The sequence below is a fragment of the Bubalus kerabau genome, chromosome 23 (assembly GCF_029407905.1).
Source record: "Bubalus kerabau isolate K-KA32 ecotype Philippines breed swamp buffalo chromosome 23, PCC_UOA_SB_1v2, whole genome shotgun sequence".
Taxonomy (NCBI): domain Eukaryota; kingdom Metazoa; phylum Chordata; class Mammalia; order Artiodactyla; family Bovidae; genus Bubalus; species Bubalus kerabau.
In genome coordinates, this window is record NC_073646.1 from 41,081,836 (window position 1) to 41,105,723 (window position 23,888).

Sequence of the window (23,888 nt, forward strand, 5' to 3'; positions counted from 1 at the left end):
ACCACCACATCCTGAAGTAGCACGTACAGGGATCTGTGTATACGCTTTACAATCAGCCCAAGGAAACAGGAGCGATCAGAAATCACTACAACTTTTATTCAGGAAGGCCAAGGGCCATGTGAACATATCCAGGGTTTGGTTAATATAAAATTCTCCTCACCAAGCTCCTGTGGTTCGTTGTATATATATTTAGACCTATGGCTAGCTCATCGTTGATTCCCCAGAATGCGCCATGGTAGACTGTAAAATGGTTCCGTAAACACCAAAACCATGCTCTAAGCCGGATCACCAGGCACTCCTTCCAGTCCTTCCAAGTCCTGCGCCTGAATGGTCAGATAAGCGAATGATAAGAAAAAAAAAAAATGGGACTACCTCCCTTCCTGGACCTTTCCCATCCTCCATTAAATGGTTAATCAGGAAGAGTATGTTTCCAGTACATGGGGGGCTTGATCCCACCAAAAACATCATACAAACCTCAGCAATTAGAGGGGTGGAGGGCCAGTCAAAAAGAAAGTGTCCATAGCCATCACATGACAGGAAAAACCAATGGTCAGGGACACCAGAGTATCTCTACTAGAAATATCTCCTCTCAGGTTTAGTCTTCAATTGCTGAGGTCTCAAATTATACTGAGATTATTCATTATGCTTTAAGTACCTACTTCTCCTAATTTTCCTTTGTTGGTTTAAATAGCTTCATTCATAGTTGAGTTTGCATGTTATAAAAATGATGGGAAAAATTATGACAGTTTCTGGAGAATGCCATCCGCTGACACAAGTGGGAAACTGGACAGGAGGGCTCCGCTTCATCCCAGAAGCCGCGCCGGACCACCAGTCGAAACAGCCATGAGGGCTCATCCGCAGAACTCTACCAGTCACTCCGAAGTGGACGCCCAGTTCCAGCTTGCTTTGGGATCTCCCGCATCGCAGCCTCATTTATAGAGTTGCCTCCACCACTTTCACATTTTCTGACACAACCTCTGTAGGAGTTCGGGCCCTCCTTTCAGAACTCCTCCTCCAAGTGTACCTTCAGCTAGTAATAATTTTAGCTTCAAAATATTCAACTATGAATATTTTTCAAATATGATACTATTATTAGTTCAGTGTCAAATATACTTACAGTTTCAAGTATGATATTATTAATATAGTTCAACATCAAATCTAAAGGAAAAACATCATATAAATGTATATTTTCTCCAGTTAAGGATGAATTTAATGCACAGTATAGTTAAAGTCAAGACTTAACTTGACTATAAAAATCTGCTATTAAAAACTTGAACTGAGAAATGCATTAAAATTGAAATATGTTTCAGCCAAAATACTTTATATGTGTGTATAGATACGCACATATGTACACACACCATAAACATTAAACACATACTGTGAAACAAGCAGTAAGCAAATACTTACCATATTATAAATATTGCTTTAAAAAAAAATAACTTTTCTTAAAAAAAAAAACAGCAATTGATAGGAAAGACACTTCAAGTTTTAACTTTTATACCTTGCTTTAATAGAGAAAAACAAGTTTCTCTGTCCCAAAAAAGTGCTTTATATACATGAAATGTGCATTTCTATGTTTTCACTTCACAGAAAAATGTATCAGTATAATAGTACTCAGAAATAAGTACATAAAAGATTTTAAAATAATTTTCACAAATGATAAAAAAGTCATAGTTTAAAAATACTAAAAGGCATTTATTTGTTTTTAGATCAAAGCTATCAGAAAGAGAGGAATGTTTTACACCTGCATGGCTCTTTGAGTTCAGAAGCTCCAGAGATGGAGAAACGGCGCTGAGCACAGATGCCTGGAGTGGGAAAAAGAAGAACTATGAGGCCTACACCCCTGGAATGAGGCCTACACCCCTGGAATGTCAAGTTCAGGTTCCTATCATCATTAAATATAAAAATTACAATAGAAAGAGTAATATACAAAAGTCATGGATTAATAGATATAGTACTGTAGGGACATCAGTTGTTCCCAAGTCCATCTACGGACAACATAACCCCATTCAAGTCTTTGCAGAGTATCTGTGTGTGTGTGATCTGACACACTGATATACAAACTTACATGGAAATACAGGAAGGCCAACACTGACCAAAATAGTATCAGAGAGGAACAAATGTAGACATTTTCATTATCAGATATAAATCCCATTTATTAAACTACAATAATTGAGATAGTATGGTAATAGTGCACAATAGACGAGAGAGAATGATAAAACAGAATCTCTATTTGCTTGAGCAGAAGGGCGAGTGCTAACACACGGGCATCCGCTCTGCGACACGCGTGACACTGCGGTGCGCTGCAGGCTGGATGAGCACAGTCACAATGACGCTCTGTCAAACACATAATATGCAAGAAATGACTTTTGTACTTTCTCATACTATATATAACAACAAATTCCAGACAGACTGTATACTTATAGATTATTCTATTTCCTATCAGTACTCTGAACATAAATGTGATTTACAAAAAAGAAAAAAAAAGGAAGAAAAAAGGAAGGCTCTTGAAAATAATAATGGATTAGCAGACAAAAAAAGCAGGAAAGTGGGATGATCAATGAAGGAAATCTCCCTGTGTATAGAACAAAAAGAAAAAGACTTGTAAAAAGAAGAGCAAAAACAGCTAGAAGATAAATCCACATTTAACTGCCAAATAGAATTCATTTATAAATTCATTCCATATTTATTGTACAGAGTACTTCATTATAAAGGCAGGGTACCAGGCACTGGGGTAAAACAATGAGAAGGAGAGATAAAAAATCTCTCTAGTTTTAGAGTTTATACTCTAGCAGAATCTCATAAAGTAAGAAGAGGGACATAAGATGAAAGATATTACTAAAGAGATAATATTAGACATTTTCTGAAAAAGGATGAGCTTCCAGATTAAAGTAGCCCACTAAGACCCAGCCCAATGCCACAACCACATCAAGTCTATTGACGCAAAATTTCAAAACATCCAAGATAAAGAGATATCCTAAAGTATTTATCTTCTTATATGTCAGATACAAGAATTAGGATGACATCTGATCTCCCAAGAGAATCACTGGAGGCTGGAAGGCAGTGGGCAACACTTTGAAAATTCTGAAGGAAAATAATTAAGAAATTCATACCTAGACTAGTATGAGAGCAAAATAGGTCTTTTCAAAGATCAAAAGTGTCTAAAACTGTACATCTCTCATGTGCATTTTCGGGAAACTCCCAGAGGGTATGCTTCAAGAAATAGGAAGCAAAATAAGGGAAAAAAACATGGAATCCAGGGAGCTAAGGAGACCCCAAAGGAGATGGGTGAAGGAAGCAGATGGACAGCATGATGTGAAGCTTTAAGACGGGGCTGCACAGAAGGCCCAGGAAACAAGCAGCTCAGACTGAAGCCTGCCTCTTGGAGGAACATCTCTAAGATGAAAAAGGAAATGATAAGCCACCTCATATGTCTGGCCATATTAAACTGAATTTTATAGAGTTCAGGGATAGACCAGTAATAGATACACAGAAAACTTGGGAAGAAAAGACATATCTTCCACAGTCCATCGTGTGGGCCAGCCAGGAACAATAATTACTAATTATAAAAATGGGACGCCATGTTCAAGATTCAACCAAAAGCTGTGAAATTGGGACCGTGAAAGGAAGGGAGGGGACAATGTGCGTAATACATGTGGGAACAGATTGGGGAAAGGCACAGGGTCAGCTGAAGAGCTGAATCTTCACCCCACAAGGACTGGGAAAGATGGAAAGAAGAAATGAACTGGTTAGGGCTGCCAGCACTGGAGGAACAACAAAATGGCAGGGTACCTTATGAAGACCCACCTAACAGATAAAAACACACCAGGCCCAGTGTTTCCCAGTCTCTAAACCAGCAAAGGTTAGGTCAGTTCATGGCAGTAGCAGATGGAGCTGAGGAAGCAAAGCTGGGACAAACGGAGTGCGGCATTAAAGATAACAACGGCCACACGCAGTTTTCTCGCGCTGAATAAGGTGGGACAGGGCAGCTGACATCAGTAAGGGCTTCACAATGGAATGTGCTCTGTGCTGACAAAAAAAAACAAAAACAGAAAGAGCCACAAAACAAAAGGAGGGAGAGACGAAAGGGGTACCTCAGCAGGGCGAGCAACAAAAATCTGACTCATCAAAAAAAACCTTACAAGACTTTTGGGAAAAGTAAATGACAGGAATTTCTAACAAGTTGGTGGATGAAGGAAGGGAAATTCCAAGAAGTCACACAATGGCATGTATTCCTTTGAATTTTAATATTTGTATGAAGGCACTTTGAGCTCTTAGTATTGAAGCAAATATACAGAAAATTAAGAGTTTTCTTAATGTGACATTTTAGGAGTAAAGGTTTTGACTTGTCATTAATGCATTTTCCAAATAACTTTCTTGCTTTTTACTTTTTGATACAACAATCCCATGGTTAACTTTATTCCACGGATGTTTACTGTAAGAATTTCCCTATGATTCAGAATGAATTAATAAATTCATGTTATCAATATGTTGGTATATAACTCCCAACCTGCCGGTTTCTAGTATCAACCGCCTGCTTCTAGAGGGCGGCAGCAAGAAGCCACGTGCTCAGCAAGAGCCGCGTACAGCCAGCATGAGAACCGAGAGGGCACCATCGTCCTAGAGTCCTTAGGGAAGGGACCCCTTATTCTGAGGAGCTTAGATGAACACTTGACCCGTTCCAAAGAAAGCTGACATGACAAAGGCCCACATATGTTAACAGACAAGACTCAAAAGTGTCTGTGGCTTATTATGTACACTTGACCCATCCCAAAGAAAGCTGAAAGCTGAAATGACAAAGGCCCACATATGTTAACAGACAAGACTCAAAAATGTCTGTGACTTATTTTTAATCATGTGAGTCAGTTTCAATAACCTTTGACAAATTTATAAAATCTAACTCTTAAAAAATTTAGCCCTCTGTTCCTGTTCTAAGATACCAGTTTATTCATGTTAATGAGCTCTGAACAAATTATTTTTTCTATATACAAAAAATATTATAGACGGAGCTCATAAGTAGAGAAACCTATAGAGTATGTTAACACTCCTACTTGGGGTCCATTTTCTTGGCAACTGCCCAAAGCAACACTTTCATGTGCTATCAAGGCTCTTCCTTACTGCACTGGTGTGATTGGCCATATACAGGCGGTTCATAGTTGAAGGAAAAGTATTGATACTGGAAAGAGAGCAAAATGGAAAGTAATCAGGCAGAGCAGGGTTCATAAAGGCTGATGGAACTATTTAATTTTACTTGTGTGTTGCTCATCAAATATTTATTTTAGCTTAGATTTCAGTAAATCAGTCCTATATTGCACATAAATTCTCAGTATCAAATATCTTATGTGGTGAAAGATAATGAAATTTAGGTTTTGGTGCTGTTGCTCAGCCGCTAAGTCGTGTCTGCTTGTTTGTGTCCCCATGGACTGCAGCGCACCAGGCTTCCCTGTCCTTCACTATCTCCCAGAGTTTTCTCAACCTCAAGTCCACTGAGTGGATGATGCCATCCAACCATCTCATCTTCTATCATCCCCTTCCCCTCTATCAGGGTCTTTTCCAACGAGTCGGCTCTTTGCATCTGGTGGCTGAAGTACTGGAGCTTTAGCATCAGTCAGTCCTTCCAACAAATATTCAGGGTTGGAAATCGAGTTAAATCTGCTTAATTCTGATTCCACATCAATACATCAGCAGGACCGGGGACAGTGGTCCTGTGCAGACGCACTCTGCCAGGCAGCTCCCTTCCCTGACCAGGGTCCCCAAGTCCTCTCTCTCCTCTCTCTGTCCTCAGAAGGCATCTCTTACTTCACAAAAGAAAATGCATCTGTCTTCATTCTTCCCCCTGCTTACTTCACCTCTGACCCAAACCTGCCTGAACCTTGTTATGTGTCTTTCCCTCCCTCTCTCCTGACACAGTGGGAAGGGCTCCCCATTTTTCAGTAGAGCTCCATGCTCCCCCATCTCTTTAGGGATCTTGTGTCAATCACCTCCCTCATCCCCTTTCACTCTCTATCCCTGAAACTTAGGATACTGCTCAAGTTTTGTTCATCTTACACACATGCACACCTCCCTTAGCCCTACACCATCTCCTTCTAGCTGTTGTATTGTCTACTTTCCTGACAGCCAACCTACTGAAATCAAATACTTGTATGCTTGTCTCTACTTCATCTCCAGTCCTCTATTCAGTCCCCACTGGCTTCCATCTTTCAGTTCCACTTCAGAAATCTGAGTCTGGCTATACCACTGATAACCTCTTTGTTGCCAAATCCAAAAGGCACCTCTAAGGACTGAGCTGATGGGAGCTCTCTGCAACAACTGACCACACTAACCACGGCATCCCTTAGAAAACCTCCTCCTCCCTTGGCTTCCTCCTATTTTCTTACCTTTCTAACTATTTCATTTTAGTTCATGTTATTTGGTAAATGAAAATGAGTGAAAAGTTAGTCCCACAAGTCTTTCTACTGGTATCTTTTGAGTTTAAATGCTGGATATCTATTGTAGATGATACTTTATCATGAAACATGATATTGTGAGAATATTTATCTACCATAAATATTCATTGAAATAGAAGATTCATTACCGACATACTATTCCATCCTAGGAATACAGCATTCTATTTACTTAGGTCTCACTGTCAGATATTTAAGCTGTCCATTAAAAGGGTTCTGAGGGACTTCCCAGGTGGCACCGTGGTGAAGAATCCACCCACAATGCAGGAGATGTGGGTCTGATCCTTGGGTCAGAAAGATCCACTGGAGAAGGAAATGGCAACCCACTCCACTATTTCTGCCTGGGATAATCCCATGGACAGAAAGCCTGGCAGACTGCAGTCCATGGGGTCGCAAAGAGTTGGATGTAACTTAGTGACTAAACAACAAGAACGATGGGCTCTGAACAGACTTCAAGAGCTTATTTCTAATTACAAGGATGCTCGATCATTATAGTGATGGAATATATAACCAAGTATTCGCAAATCTGTCATTAATATAATTCTTGCTGCTACCTCTTGATTAGAGACACTGAAGTTACTTTTCCTCTCTTTCATTACTTGTATGATGGTAGATAAACTCAATCAGCATTCCTCAGCAAAAAGATTTTGGAAAGCACACTGTTGTAGAACCAATCCCAAAGACTAATTTCCACAAAGAATGAAAGTAAGATATGCCTGGATTTGATATCTCTGTGCAGGGAATACTTAAAAGATAACCCAAACAGTACTGGCAAGTGGAGAGTTTGCCTTCAGATCCCCTGGAGGAGAAGCTTTGAGATGCCCTCAGCCGAGAGAGCCATCCCTATGTAGGCTATGCCATGGAGGAGAGAGAAGGCCTCTGGGAACCTAAGTTCTCTGCATATGTTTGCGAAGAAAAAAAGATTTCTTTCTTATATTTAATAAATTACTTTCTTCATAGTAGTTATATGTTACTGTTTTTGTAGAGGCACTGAATGAATATCTCAAATTTTCCCCTTTTTACCCAGGGTCTTAAAATTGTTAAGTTGCATCCTGATTAGAGGATTTGTTCATAGCAATAATCCTTCTTGTGCTTGCAATTTCAGTCAGCAACAATGAAGAGTATCAGGTAGCATTTGACATTTGAGCACAGAGAAATAACCTTTCCAATTTACTAAATCCTGCTTTTAAAAAGTCATTACCTTTCTGAAAATGGGTTAAGCTGGAGAAGAAATGTAATCATTTAAATATTTTAAAAGAATACTGATGGCATTTAAATTTTGAGGGGGAAAGGATGGTTTATTTACTAAAATCCATTAGCATAATAAATGGTTAGCTATCAAGAAAAAGGCAAAGCTTGGCCCCTGCATCTCACCATACATAAAAGTAAATTACAGATGACTTAAAGATTTCCACACACAAAAAAGTAAAACGATAACATTCAGACTACGAGCATTTAGGAGGATATGTGTAGAACTAGGGAAGACAGGAAACTCATGACAATATAGATAACTGTGAGAACATAATTTTGTATTTATTCTATAGCAAAAAATATTGTCATTTCAAAAATGTTACAGATTGGTAAAAAAAAAAAAATAGTTCAAAAATAAATGATCAAACAGTTAATGCCTGATACAGAAAGAACTCCCACAAATTGAAAACAAAAAGGCAATTCAATGGGAAAATAGGCAAGTAACACAAAGAGGAAATACCAAACTGAAGTGGCTAATAGAAAATGAAAAGATATACAACATCTCCAATAGTCAGAAAATGTCACTTAAAGCAAAAACAAGAATCTTACCAGAAACTACTGAAATATCCAACAATAGGGAATGACTGCATAAACCGACTGTCCCACCACAGACACTGCTGCTGCTGCTGCTGCTAAGTTGCTTCAGTCGTGTCCGACCCTGTGCGACCCCATAGACGGCAGCCCACCAGGCTCCCCCGTCCCTGGGATTCTCCAGGCAAGAACACTGGAGTGGGTTGCCATTTCCTTCTCCAACGCATGAAAGCGAAAAGTGAAAGGGAAGTTGCTCAGTCGTGTCCGACTCTTAGCGACCCCATGGACTGCAGCCTACCAGGCTCTTCCATCCATGGGATTTTCCAGGCAAGAGTACTGGAGTGGGGTGCCATTGCCTTCTCTCACCACAGACACTAAACACTGTGAATAAACCGACTGTCCCTACTACAGACACTAAACACTGTCAAAGTGAAAGTTGCTCAGTCGTGTCCGACTCTCTGTGACCCCATGGACTATACAGTCCATGGGATTCTCCAGGCCAGAATACTGGGGTGGGTAGCCTTTCCCTTCTCCAGGGGGTCTTCCCAACCCAGGGATCAAACCCAGGTCTCCTGCATTGCTAGTGGATTCTTTTAGCTGAGCCACAAGAGAAGCTTTTAGTTAATTTTAAATAGTTTGGATATATATCTATCATCCTGAAGGAAGGAGAGGAAAAAGGCAATTTGAAGACTCATATGTATAGAGAATGGTCCCATTTATGGAGCACAGAATTGCTGTTAGTGAGGTCTAATACATTTGAGATGTACATGGGTGTAAGTGTGAGAGTGTGTGTGTGTACTTGAACATGGAAAAAGATGCGGAAAGATAAACTCTCTGATGTTTTTGTTTTAATATAAACGTATTTATTTTAATCTGATATTAACATTAGTAGGCAAGAGGGAAAGAGGACAAAGAGGAGGTTGCTGGCAGAAAATTAATGTTTCCTTCATAATGTGCTAATTGCTTCAAATGTTACAATTAGGTTATTTTACTTTTGTAATTAAAGTACTGAACATAAAATTGTTTCCTCTAAAGTAGTTTAATGTGTAATATTTAATATATTAAAACAGATACAAATAATGCTGAATTACAACCTGCTGAGTAGAGAACACTTTCAAGATGAGATTTACTATCTCCATCCTCTAACATTTTAATAAGATTTCAGGTTCAGAGCTCTGTAACCTGTCACTTGCACAAAAAAGGGGCCTAAAACCCAGCACATCAGATTCATTCATATTTCACATAACTTCATTAACTTCCCCTTCATGAAATCCATCCATCTTTTTCTCAACATTTTTCTTGAAAGCTGTTCTATTGATAACACAGTCTTTAAAAAGATGAGCCACGTAAAGACTTTTTGAAAGTCTGAAACAGAATTTGAAGAGAATAAATTCATGGTAAAGCAATAATCTTATAAGCAAACACACTTGACGCTAGAGTTTAACATCCAAAACTACTTGTGGCTAAAACAATACTCTAGGATATTAACCTAATTCTATGCAGTGCCACTGATTTAATATTATTTCTCAGGGATTGAATTCAAATACAGTTTAATCTTGTTTGAAAACATGTATTGCTTAAAGTCATAGTTAACTTGTTCTACAAATGCTGTTTTACAGTACATTGTCAGGGATGTGCTAGAGAAAATTAAAAGCAGAGACTTGATAGAGTTGAATGGATCCAAAGTATTTAACTGGATAAAGTTTCTGAAAGTTGCTTGTTCTTACCCAAACTATTTTTAAAATCCTATTTTAAATGCAAGTCAAACAAAGCATTGACAGAGTAATTTTAATTTTGTTTCCAGAAGGGCTGTGGAAATTTTGCTAACTCTAAGATTTTATCCAATTTTCTGCAACTGTATGATAAAGGCAAAGGGCAAATATTTTAGTATTAGACAAACTCTGGTTCTTACCCTACGCAACCATTTCTTCATTTGTGACTTCGGCTAAGTTAATTTACTTCCATGAGCCTCAGATGCTTCATGCACAAAACAGAGATAACACAACCTGATGCACAGGGGTCAAGAGAAGATTAGAGATGGTGTGCAGAGTGTCGAGTGCACAGCAGAAGCTCCCTAAGTTACAGTAACCAGTACTGTGATTATTAGCAACATTTTAGATTTATACAAAGCTATCAAAAATTCCAAAACCAAAATACTGACAAATATGCATAAAACACGTATAAGTTAAACTGGCTGAACATTCCTTTACCCTGGGAAGAGAATATTCTGATTTAATGTGAAAACTATATTTAAAAGATATATAATCATTAAGGAAAGCCTCCTGACTTCCAGCTCCAAATCAAGATGAAGTACATGTACTTTTCCCTATTTCTCCTGCTGCCGCCGCTGCTGCTGCCGCTGCTAAGTCGCTTCAGTCGTGTCCGACTCTGTGTGACCCCACAGACGGCAGCCCACCAGGCTCCCCCGTCCCTGGGATTCTCCAGGCAAGAACACTGGAGTGGGTTGCCATTTCCTTCTCCAATGCATGAAAGTGAAAAGTGAAAGTGAAGTCGCACAGTCGTATCCAACTCTAGCGACCCCATGGACTGCAGCCTACCAGGCTCCTCTGTCCACGGGATTTTCCAGGCAAAAGTACTGGAGTGAGGTGCCATTGCCTTCTCCAATTTGCTAAGTGAAGATAAAAACTCTGAACCTAATCTATAAAACAATCATAAAAGCTTCTGAGAGGTGGAAAGAAGTAAGCTTGGCTAGGGGGACCCCAGGACCCAAAGAATGACACAGCCGTATATTCTCTTAGTTTTCTTTTTGCCTTTTCCCAGATCAGATGCTGAAGAAGATGGCAACCCAGAAACCCCAATGGGACTAGACAAAAAAACTCCAAGAAAAACTTCCTCCAACAACCAAAGCATAAGGAAGGACACAACCTAACAAGACAGAAAATTTTTAGACAATAACCATTCTACTCCAGCAAAACACCTCTGGGAAAAACACAAACTAACACAAATTCTTACAAACAGAAGCCAAGTGAGCTGCCTAGACGGCTGCTCTTGCCCTGTATCAAGGTACCATTCCTCCCATTCTTCTGGGATGGTTCTTTTAAAAGAACTTTGAAAAACTATAGCTTTCTTCTAAAATGAATGGAGTTTTCTTATTCCTGGATGGAATAAGGAAAGAGCCTTCCCTGTTCTTATTAACAGAACTACCTACCACTAAAATTATATGCTGAATTCCCCCACTCATTCAACAAGTACGTATTATCCCAAACACAGGGATACAAAAGTAAGAAAGAGAAAAGGTGAGGAGGCAGCAGAGGAAACAGTTTGGAAAAGGGGAATCTAAAGGGGCTCTAAGCACATGTGAAACTGGAGATGTCTGCGAGACATCCAAGTGCAAATGTCAAACAGGCCAAACTAGCTGGCAGAGGAGCATAAATACTGAAGACCACTCTACTGGAGAGAGAGAGAGAGACCACCCAAGGAAGAGAGCAAAGAGCTGGGGCCTGGGCTCAGGAGGTATCAATCATCTGTCTTATAAATAAGGACAGAACTAGACTAACTTGTCCTTTCCAGGGGAAAAAGCACACAAGAGAACAGCAGTGCTGGGTAAAGGTTTCTACAGCGGTGCAAGGGCTACAGAGGTCTATTAGAGACAGGACAGGGATGGAAGGCTGCTCCATGGCACCTCCTGAGCCCTTCCGCTTCCTGTCAGGCGCCACGCTATGGCAAAACAACTCTAGGTGCTCCCTTACTGCTCTGGTCCACACTTACTTTAGCTCATTGCAATCTATTGTCCAACTGCAGTCATAGACTTTTGGTAGTTTTGGTTTTTTTTTTAAACTCAAAACTGAAGTTTAATCATGGTCCCTCTTTTTCTTAGGCCCTCCTGTGGATTCCCTTTACAATACAGCATAGGACACATCTCCTGAAACTGGCTTCCTAGACCCTGTCCACTCAGTGGCTGTTCTCTCCCGCCACAGGGACCCTGTGTTGAGCCGGTCCGTCTCCTGCACACTCTTCCTCCCTTTCCACCTAGTCAACTTTGGGTTGGAATTTAAGCAATCCATTCTTAAGAGAACTTTTCTTGACCTCCAGCATCAGTGACAATGAAATGCTCCTGCCTTCACAACACCACAGTTAGACTCTCTGGAGTGACTATCTATCCACCCCCCTCTAGGGTATAAGCTACTCAGAGATTATCGAATCCTTGGCTCACTACTCTATCCTCAACACTGGCGTAGGGTCTGGCATACAGTGAGCGCTCCACAGCGCTGGTTGACAAGAGATGAAAGACAGGAGCGAGGGCTCATGATCACAAGTAGTACATGATCTGAAGTCAAACACCTAATACAATCTCTTGTCTATGCTTAGACATTCACTCGCCATCTGAAGAGTGTTTCTCTTCTATATTAAAGTAAATGTCACATTATATGAAAATAATGAATAATGCTCTTTTGTGATTGAACTATTTATGTTAATAGTATCCTACATTCAGATCTTCAAGTCATACTAGCAGATTATGTTCTGCTTGGCTTTAACTGAACTTGACATTATCTGTTTGCACTTTTTAAACTTTCACTGGTGATATCACTAGCCTGATGACATTAAATTTTAATAAAAAAATCTAAAAATAAAAGCCATTATGCTTGCTGGCTAAAAAATAAAAATAGATTTACTATCTTCAAGGTCACTTAAAGCTGAAGTTAGCAAATTCAGTTTCCCCCAGCAATCACAGATGAAGAAAGTAAGCACAAATCAAACTAACATCAAGGTTGTATGACTCCTACTGGTGCCAGCTGATGGGGAATGTTTAAACTTGGTATTCAGCTGGTACTATGGATTTTGTAACTAGTCATTATCTCCTTCATTAATAAGCGGTTAGTGACAAAATCAGATCACATCATCTGTGCAGTTAATTACAAGCTGGAAAATATTCAGGGTATACAAATTTTATTAGCATGGCTGACATCTGTCAACTATTTTGGTTAATTACTTCTGAATTTGGATTCTAGCGTTTCAATATTTCAAATTTAATATATGTGACATAAAGGGTTTTCAAGCTACTATTACCTTTGTTTAGTAGTTTTGTCTTATTCCTATTCTAAAATTGTCAGAAATAAGAAGCTAAATAAAATAAATTGTTAATTGGCAGAAAATGGTTAATTTTTTTAATCAATGCTTATTAAATACTCTCAGCACTACTAGACAGGACACAAAATATTTTGAAATCTAAGTTTCAGGATAGAATGCTAAAACTTTTCTCTTTGCTTTGGGATATAAAAATCATTTGGCTTTTTATTTTTACAGGTTGGATATGGAGAGATTGTTTCTGAGGTTGTGGAAGTAAAGATATTTCCCATCCCTCCTCTAATCTATAAGTTATTTGTGGTGTGTGAGGGCAGGCTTCTTGGAAGAAATTAGTTTTGAAGTAAAAGAGAAGGCTGACTGAGGTGAAAAGAAAAGATCAAAAAAGTAAGAGGGAATGCAAGAGGTGAGATGGGGTGAGTACAACAAATAATTTACACAAAGTAAAGCAAAAGTTGTTTACTGAACACACAGTTCACACTCTCACAGGTAGTCAGGGGCAGCAAGAACATATGAAACGGAAGATTAAAAATGCATTATGCTAAAAACACAAAATGTACGAAGTACACCAAACCCAAGTGTTCATTTTTAATATCTCTGTGCTATGATTACAATTTTCTGTACCCTTTAAAGAAAAGAGGCATAGAGAAATGGACTCGCCACATGTGCAAAGGCAGAATGGTAATCTGAATCCATGTAGGCTAATTTCACGTCCTCAACCACAACACAACCCTAGCTCATAAGGTTGTATTCTCCACATAAGAGAACAGCACAGGCACATCGTCAGTGACAGAGTTCTGACTTGTCTTTGAAGGACTGGTGGTTTGTCTGCAATGACCCTCACCATTCTATTTGTGGTCTTCACATAACTGACTGCACAGGGCTGGCGGGTCCAAGCTCTGGCGGCGATAAGCAATCCCACTGTCTGTATCACAGCCCGGTCTCATACTACGTCAACACTCCTTCAGAAAAATATGAAGCTGCAATATGAAAGGCAATAATTCTATAAAAGGCGTGGTTATCTAGATACCTGTGATATCTGACCTCTTCCTTTCATAACCAGAATTATGTTGCTCTTATGGTCTCATCTTTGTTGCATGTATTCCTTTGCTTTTCCTGCAGGAAATTCCAACCAAGAGTTAGCTGATCAAGGGAGGATCTGACTATTCTTGGGTCTCCAGCTTAAACCCCTCTTATTTTCATCCAAAATGTTCACCACCCAGTGTGGTATCAGCAGACAAGGTGAGTACACCTGTTTATGACTGACTGGCATCTTGCGACAAAGATGCCTGTGGAGGGCTTGAGGTTTCTACTGAGTGAGACATCTAACATTTAGACATTTCACGTTAAATGAAAATTCTGTGGGGAACTGATCAAGAACTAAACAGCCAATTAATATGCAAATCAAAACCATGATGAAGTATTACCTCACACCTGTCAGAGCAGACAACAAACAACAAGTATTGGTGAGGATGCAGAAAATGGGAACTCTCATGCACTGTTGATGGGAATGTAAACATAAATGAATTGGTGTAGTCACTATGTAAAAGAGGATGCAGATTTCTCAAAAAATTAAGAATAGAACCATGTGATCCAGCAATTCCATTCCTGGCAATTATCCAAAGAAGATGAAAACACTAATTTGAAAAGATATCTGCACTCTCATGTCCACTGCATTATTTAAAATAGCTGAGACATGGGAGCAACCTAGATGCCCGTCAATAGATGAATGGATAATGAATAGACTACTACTCAGCCATGAAAAAGAACAAAAGCTTGCCATGTGTGACAACACAGGTGGACCTAGAGGGCATTATGCTGAATGAAATACATCAAAGAAAGACTACTACTATATAATTCCATGTATATGAGAAATCTAAAAAACAAAACAAATGAACAAACATGAGACAGAAAGATTCACAGGTACAGAGATCAAACAGGTGGTTGCCAGAAGACAGGGAGATTAAAAAGTACAAACTTCAAAAAAAAAAAAATACAAACTTCCAGTTATAAAGTAAATGAGTCATGGGTATGAAATGTACAGTGTGGGAAGATAGTTTAATTAGATGTAATATCTTTCTATGGTGACAGATGGTAACTAGACTAATAAGTGTATAGAAATATCAAACCACTATGTTATGTACCAGGAACTGACACAGCAATGAAGGTCAATTATACTTTGAAAACAAACAAACTCATAAAAAAGGAGATCAGACCTGTGGTTACCAGAGGCTGGGGGAGGGGTGATGTTGCAGGAGGGAGGAATTAGATGAAGGCAGTCAAAATGAATGAACCTCCAGTCATGAGATAAATAAGCACTAGGGATATAACGTACAACATGATAAATATAACTAACGCTGCTATGTGTTACATATAAAAGAAAATCCTGAGTTCTCATCACAAAGAAAAAGGTATTTTTCTACTTTTTAAATTTTGTATCTATATGTGGTGATATTCACTAAGCTTATTGTGATAATCATTTTATGATGTGTGTAAGTCAAGTCATTATACTGTAACCTTGAACTTATACAAAGTGTGTTGATGCTCAGTCTCTCAGTTGTGTCTGACTCTTTGCAATCCCATGGACTGTCAGCTGCCAGGATCATCTGTCCATGGGATTCTCTAGGCAGTAATACTAGAATGGGTTCCCATTTCCTCCTCCAGGGGATCTTCCAGACCCAGGGACTGAATGGGAGTTTCTGCACTGGCAGGTAGATTCTTTACCACTGAGCCACTGAGAAGCCCCAGACTTATATAGCGCTATGTCAATTACAGCACAAAACTGAGGGGATAAAAAGACCACTGTTCCAGTGTACTGGTTAATCTGTGAGGCACCTGAGGTATTTCTTTTGCTTTGTTCTTGATTCCTGAGTGGTTTACATTTTGAACCCAGATACTGATTTTAAATTTTCAGAGATCCAGACACCCTGTCCATGGTTTGAAAGATTCAATATTCATTAAGGCTCAATTCTTCCCAAACTGATCTATATATTCAATTGTAATCTCAATCAAAATCTTACCGGACCTTTTGTCAGAAAATGACAAGCTGGTCCCAAAATTTATACGGGACAGCCAAAACAATTCTGAAAAAGGAGAACAAAAGAAGAGCAAAGACAGAAGGCTAATGCTACCTAACTTCAAGAATTATTATAAAACTACTGTAATCAAATCTTATTCTACTGGTATAAAGAGAGAGAAGTAGATCAATGGAACAAAACAAAAACAAACTCATACACACATGGACAAAAGATTTCCAGAAAGTACAAAGGCAATTCAGTGGAGGAAAAAAATGAGCCTTTTCAACAAATGGTACTAGAATAATAAGAGATCCATTTACCAAAAAGAAAGAAGGAAATGACTAAGATCCATCCCTCACACCATGTATAAAAAATAGTTCCTAATGGAGCATAAACTAAAAACTAAAAAAATTCTAAAATAAAACATAGGAGCAAACATTTGTGATCTTGGATTAGACAAAGGTTTCTTAGATATGATACCAAAAGCACAAAAAAGACAAACTGGAAAACTTGACCACATCAAACTTAAAAACTATTCCTCAAAAGAAATTATTAAGAACAAGGAAAGGTTAGTCACAGACAGGAAGAAAATTTCTGCAAAGCACATACCTGATATTCTTGCTTTCAAAATAAAGAACTTCCAAAATTCAACAAACAACCTAATTTCAAATGGATGAAGGATTTGAAGATACTTCACCAAAGAAGATATATGGATGACAAATAAGCACATGAAAAGATGATCAAAATCACTAGTCATTAGGGAAATTCAAATTAAGACCAACTTCTACATGTTTATTAGAGTTGCCAAAATTAAGAAGACCACACCAAATGTTGGCATGAATGTGAAGAAACCAGACATGGAATAACCATTTTGGAAACAGTGTCCTTAAAAAGTATACTTACTATATGACCCCACTACCCCCTTCCTATGTTCTGCCCAAGAAAAATGTAAACCTAAGTCCAGATAAACACTTAGCAAAAATGTTCATATCAGCTTTATTTGTAATAGACAAAACTTCAGAATAACCCAAATATCCATCAACAGATGAACTGATAAACTAATTGTGGCCCATCCACACGATATACTATTTACACGGTAGCAAAAATGAACAATGAACAATTGATACACACAAGACAGATGAATCTCAAAACAATCAGGCCAGACAAAAAGAAGACATATTGCATGCTTTCATTTTAAATAAAACTCTACAAAATGCAAACTAATCTACACTGACTAAAAGCAGATTCAGTGACTGATGAGGGAGGCATGTGCAAAGAACCTGCTTGAGGAATTACCACTCTGCTCAAGGGAACCTGAGGGGAGGAATATATGTGTTCACTACCTTGACTGTGGTGATGATTTCATGATATATACACATCAAAATTTACCAAATTGTATACTTTAAAGATTTTCAGCTTGTTGTATGTCAGTTACACTTCAATAGAGCTGTAACTTTAAAAAATGTACAGTATAGGTTTGCTAAGTCACTTCAGTTGTGTCCGACTCTCTGCGACCCCATGGACTGTAGCCCACCAGGCTCTTCAGCCCATGGGGATTCTCCAAGCAAGTATACTGGAGTGGGTTGCCATTTCCTTCTTCAGGGGATCTTTCCCACCCAGGGATCGAACTCTGGTCTCCTGCATTGCAGGTGGGTTCTTTAGTGTCTGAGCCACCTAGGAAGTCCATGATAGGTTTAGGAGTTATTTTCATTCATGTCCCATTCTGATTCACCTAGATGCTTCGAGCACAAGAAAAGGGCCTTTTGGTGGGGGTGAGTTCTTCGGTGTGTAGTCAGGGCTGAGCTGGCCATTCTGACAGTCTTCTCACAAAACTGATACGTTTACAACATGGTAATAAAACCAAGAAATGCATGAATGAAAAATTTTTTTCTGTTCTATAAAGCAAAGTCTGATAGTTCATCCAAAAGTGTATTGGATTAAGAAACAAGTTAAAAAGTAGGAGAAACGTTTTTTTGAAAACCCAGTGGAAAGTATTAGCTAAGCCAATACAGGACATTCCTAGCAAAACTGACTCCCAGTATCATTCCTATACAGAATCAGGACTAGTATTAACATGTGGAATTTTTGATTCTGCTTCTGTATCTTCGCACAGAGCTGACTGCTGTCCATTGAGTCAGTCCTGGGAAAGGTTGACCACACCTCCAAACAAGTTAATATTTTTCATGATTATTTCGCCACAGTTTTGTAAGGAGTGCAATAATGGTCTCCAGTGAAACAGCTGGACCCAGAGCTTGCATGCTCCTCATGTATAATCATGGCCTGAGAAACAGTTTATCGGTTTTTAGCAAGAAAGTGGCATGTAAACAAATGCATGGAATGTTTACTCAGGGGAAATTTAACATTATTCATCTTTTGAAAAAAAATGTGTTCACTATGTTGTATCTAACCAGCTGAGGCTCAACTGAAGACTTCCGTGAACTACACATTCAAAAAAAAACAACAGGATCACTGCCAATGAGGGAATTAGTGAAGAATAAACTTTTTTAGAACCTAATATGAGGGCTGTCCAAAGTGAGTGAAGATTCTACAGCAAGAAAGATTAAGAACTTGAATAGGAAAACAAAGAATCAAAGATGAGCATTGGCAGTGAAGATGAGAGGCCCCATACCGACCAAGCAGCAGCAGAAGTGGGACCCAGAGATCGGCTGTGCCAGAGCCAGTCTTGACCAGTGCTAAACCAACTTTCTCGCACACCACCAGTGGCAGGAATGCACGGGCTAGCAGCCTTCCCAACAGACAGTTCAGGAGGCTGGTGCTGTCTCTGTGGCTGAGTGCTGTATAGATGGCACAGGCAGCGCAGACTCAGCAGCAACAGGAAACACACACGCTGATGAGGCTGCTCTCTTCCTGAGGGTCTGGAATAGGCTATGGCTAAAGAAAGGAGTGATTCAGAATATGGGGCTCATCCTATCTTTTGGTCTGTAAATGGAGGTGTCAAATTTAGCTGGAAGACAACATAACTATAAAAGGATAATCTTCGTTACATGTTATAAGCAGAAGTTATATTGAGAATATGAAATAGCAATGTCATGTAGATCTTAGTAGCAAATTTTTGGCTTAGTGTTAAATATGACACATAAAGTCAAAGGAATCAAAGGACTATACCACACAGCACCCTAAAAGCACTGTGGAGAGAAGGAGAGTTTTGAAAGGTCTGGAGCTTAGTTACAAATGTTAACCATGTAGCCTTGGATAACAATTATTCTATTTCTTCATCTGTCAAATGTAAAATAATCCCACCTGCTCTAACAATGTCTCAGAATTGAGAGGATCAAATGAGATAGTGATAAAGATGCTGTCAAGTCTCTCACACACATATAAGGAGTATTCTCAATTATCAACACATTATCTCTTTCTGGGGTATCAACTATGTGGTTTCTTCACTAGTAAGTTACAGTACTACAAAAGATGAAGCTTCTATTCAGTCAAAGCTTCTACAAAGCTATGTGAATAAGCTTTTATTCTGCTTCATCATACCTGATTTTAACTGCTGACATCTGGTATGAGTTACAGGTGTCATAAATTTCCATATGATTTTTTTTAAGTTTTGCCTTTCATATACTATTAAACATTTGTGTTATCAAGCTAAATCATCGTTTTCAAAAAGTCAAATTTCAGCCTTGGAAATAATCACATTCATTTTTTATTGAGAGGTGGCCTCTCAATACTAGGAAATAACAATGTTAGTTCTTTTTTTTTAAGACTCATTTATTACTACTCATTCAGCTCAGTTTTTAGGTCTGTTTTTGATTGGAAGCTCTCCTTTCCACTTGAAGGGCACTGACCAGCAAAGGTGAAGAGCTACAATAAAGCGTCCTGCATGCATCTTTTAAGGATTGCATTAATTGTCTTTTAGTGTCAAGAGATCTTTGGGAAAGAAAAGCAATGTTAAACTATACCGGGCTCTCCTGGACTATGAACAGTAACTGCTGCCCTCTGGATATCTAACCCAGGAATCTTACTTTTCATGTGACTGATCTATTAGGTATTTTAAGCCCTACATTTTTTATCAATAAGTAATAAAGAAGTAAAGATATACTTTCATTAGAGAACATTCTATTGTCTATGCAAGTTCCTGGGGAGGGCAGATGAGTTTTTAAAGTAGTCCAGCATTCTTCTGGTTTTCATTTGCAACTCTAGATCAAATGTTTCAGGGAAATGCGGAAGAATGTGAGCACAAGGATTCTGTTCTAATTTAAATATTCTGTTCTAATTTACATACTCTTCACAATTTAGTAGTAATTACTTCTTTTAAGGTTCAATCACCTTCTAAATGTTACAGAATAGAAAGATGAGAAAGATATTACGTGATTCATAGACAAGAACATCAATAAAAGTAGTTTCTAAAGTATAATCATTATTTTCATTTTCTATTTAAAATTTTTCAATTTTTATTATAGTTGCCAAATTTTAATCTTCATTGATTAAAAACACAGCAGAACTCCTTGCATACAAATTTATTCAGTTTGCAAACATCAAATCATCATTAGATTAGAGTGACAAGCATGACAAAATTAATACTTCAAAAGAGGTTCAGGAAAATATAAAACCTAAAAAATATTGAATTAGGTTTTAAATTTAACTCATACAAGCTTAAGTTCAATGAAAACTAACACTGCACATTTTTTAATCAATTATTTTATAATCATCCCCCTAAATCCTTTAACTTACCAAGAAATCCTATTTAAAATAAGTTTTTTGAAGTCAGCCATAAAATACCACTGAAATGCAAATTGATCTAAAGTCCCACTGAATCCATCAAATGTCACCTCACTAACTCATCAAATTGCTTTACGTGAGTGAATGCAAAGTATGCTCATACTCATTAGTGTCACAATTAAAATCCATATTATATAGAAAATAAAATGATGTAATTGTTTGGAACCATTATGGAACTAACACTTTAAAATAACTTTAGGATGCAAGCCACATCATGCTACACTCATTTACAACCTAAAACATAATTTAGGCCTAATTTCCAAAGCTAACATTTAGTCAAGAGCACCAGTCCTGCCTTTTTTTAATATTTCTAGTGGAAAGAAAGCTGCATCAGTTTCATTATACAATCTTGTGACTAACAAGTAAATATAGAGGAGAGAGCCTAGTAATCTAAGTGTGGGAGTAATCACCATAAATCCATGAGAAAGGATGAGGTCTCCAGACAGTGACCACAGACAGAAGGGAGGTTAAGGGAGTGGAGGGAACAAACAGAGTAAGTCAGAAGACCCCCACAGAAGACAATCACGAGTTGGGGTAGTAAAATAGCATAGAGATCAATTACCTTTACTTCCCTCTTTGAACAGCAGCCCCCTTAAGTAAGTCACATGTCAAAACATGTGGGTCTGGAAATTACACAGTTTGCTTTTCTGCCAGTCATTGTCTTCCATAAAATAGTGAGAAAAAGAAAATATTTATATCAGTAATATTTTAACAAAAGTCTCTTTGTATTATTAAGAATCACAAAACTAAACTATAAGTTAGAAATTGTTAATTCTTGTGAAGCCAAATAGATGGCAATTAACTGATCAGAATAAGAATTATGTAATTTGGAAGTTTATTCTTTGTGATACAACTTCATTTCTTATTAGTGGGATCCAGATAGAAACTTAACAATTAGAGAAAGTCTTCAAAAATTGCTCTAGAATTTTAGCCCATCTTTCCTCCAGGAAAATCGCCTATAAAACAAGAAAACATAAACAGTGCTATGAAGGGGGTCAATTCTGACCTGTGTCTGAGTTTACTGGGGGTCAACATGGAAGCAAAATGTGCTTGATTCCAACCCACTCTGCTGCCAGCACGACTGCCCACCAGGGGTCGCAACGCAGAACCCCCAAGGCAGGCAGTTAGGGTTGGTGATGGTAGCAAGCCGCACCTCATGGGAAAGCAATCTAGGGAAGCAATTAGGACCATCTGTGTTGGGTCAGCTGACTTGGGATAGACTCCCAGCTTGGTCACTTAGCTGGAAAATTGACCTAGGATGAGCTAATCAGTATCTATGAAATGGAAGTACTTCAGTTGTTGTGAAAGTTAAAATGGGGAAACGTGATCTTCCATACCCGGCAGCTCCAGCTACAGCACACCACGCTCTCCAAGAGAACCGGGCGGCTCTTGTGGCGAAGCAAACTTCCTCAAGGAAAGTGCGAGGGGGCATGGCTACAACACTCATTCTCAACAAAACTTTTACTCAAGAGAGGACTTGAGTAAAAACTCCACTTCACACACTAAAATCAAAGTACAAAACTCTCTTACAGATCCTGATGAAAGAAAAATCAAATTAACACACTCTTCATTAGGAGGTCTTTGGAAACAAGAGCTCCTAGTCTTCTCTCCGTCGTGCTGGCTCTCCCCAGGTAAGGTGAGCAGCACTCCAGGCATGATCTCTAAGTCTAAGTCTTCAAAGAAAAGAAAACAAATCCACCACAAAACAGGCCAAAATTATCAGCAAAAACAGGCTGTCAGATGGACCCACATCTATGGTTTTTGCCTCTTTTCTGTTATCATTCCTTTCTTCAGTTGACTGCTTAAAAAGAGCACTGCTTTAAATTGACACTTATGTGGGATAACAATTCTCAACACTTCCTTAATACATTGTAGTATTTACATGCAAAGTAAGCTATTTAACAAAAATTAAAGTTATTAATAAATCACTGCTGCTGCTGCTAAGTCGCTTCCGTTGTGTCCGACTCTGTGAGACCCCATAGACGGCAGCCCACCAGGCTCCCCTGTCCCTGGGATTCTCCAGGCAAGAATACTGGAGTGGGTTGCCATTTCCTTCTCCCATGCATGAAAGCGAAAAGGGAAAGTAAATCACTAAATACACAGAAAACTTCGATGCAAAATTGTGTTTAAAACAGATTTTGGAAGTCAACTGCAGCTTGCATGGAATCTATAAGGTTGTCAAGCTTGTGATACATAAGACCCACGTTAAAGATGAGAGCTTTTCAAATTTACAATTGTATCTTTTTTCTGTTAAGCAGTGACTATTGCTCTTAAATTTTTTCTGGGTCAGTTGAGCTGGAACAGCAAAAAGATTTCTAACATGTTTGTATTTGATGTTGGTCCCTAAAGGCTTTCATACAAAGATTAATAGGTTCTTGGCCAAGAAGTCTTTAATGTTGCAATTCGCTCAGTCATTGTGCTGGAACTTTTTTCCTGTTTAATATACACCTAAAGGGAGAAGAAATAGGGAAGAAGAGAGAAAAAGAAGAGATGGAGATAAAAATGAAGACAGAGATAGTAACAGAGACAGAGATGGTGTTGGGATACCTGGGAGAGGGGAGTTTATTCATCAAATACAATAATCTAAGAACCTGCCTTATCTTTCTCAAGAGAAAAGTAATAACAGAAATCTAATCCAACTAAATCTTCCTCCCACATATCAAAATGACTAAACCAAGCATTTCAAGTGCTGCACTAAATCAAGCATTGCAACCAACTATAAACCAGTAACTGCAATGGCAAAATGTTTGTAGTATCATGGAAGGCTACAAAATTTGTCTCTAGGTTAATATTCATTTGAGGCCAGCTGAAATCAAGAACCAAAGTTAGTGAACCAGATAATTCAGGCAAAAGCAGACACATT

General features: G+C 38.5%; 1 protein-coding gene and 2 long non-coding RNA genes across 3 annotated transcripts in view; all 3 read right to left on the bottom strand.

Annotated features, from left to right (window-relative positions):
- The window catches only part of SDK1 (sidekick cell adhesion molecule 1), a 744,542-nt gene that overhangs the window by 604,009 nt on the left and 116,645 nt on the right, over positions 1–23,888 (bottom strand). The window lies entirely within an intron of this gene.
- The window catches only part of LOC129637546 (uncharacterized), a 142,771-nt gene that overhangs the window by 104,563 nt on the left and 14,320 nt on the right, over positions 1–23,888 (bottom strand). The window lies entirely within an intron of this gene.
- Positions 1,542–23,195, bottom strand: LOC129637545 (uncharacterized). Its single transcript, XR_008707515.1, has 3 exons — positions 22,032–23,195; positions 21,588–21,686; positions 1,542–2,337 (listed from the first exon to the last, which is right to left on the bottom strand). It is a non-coding gene; the product is annotated as an uncharacterized LOC129637545 (long non-coding RNA).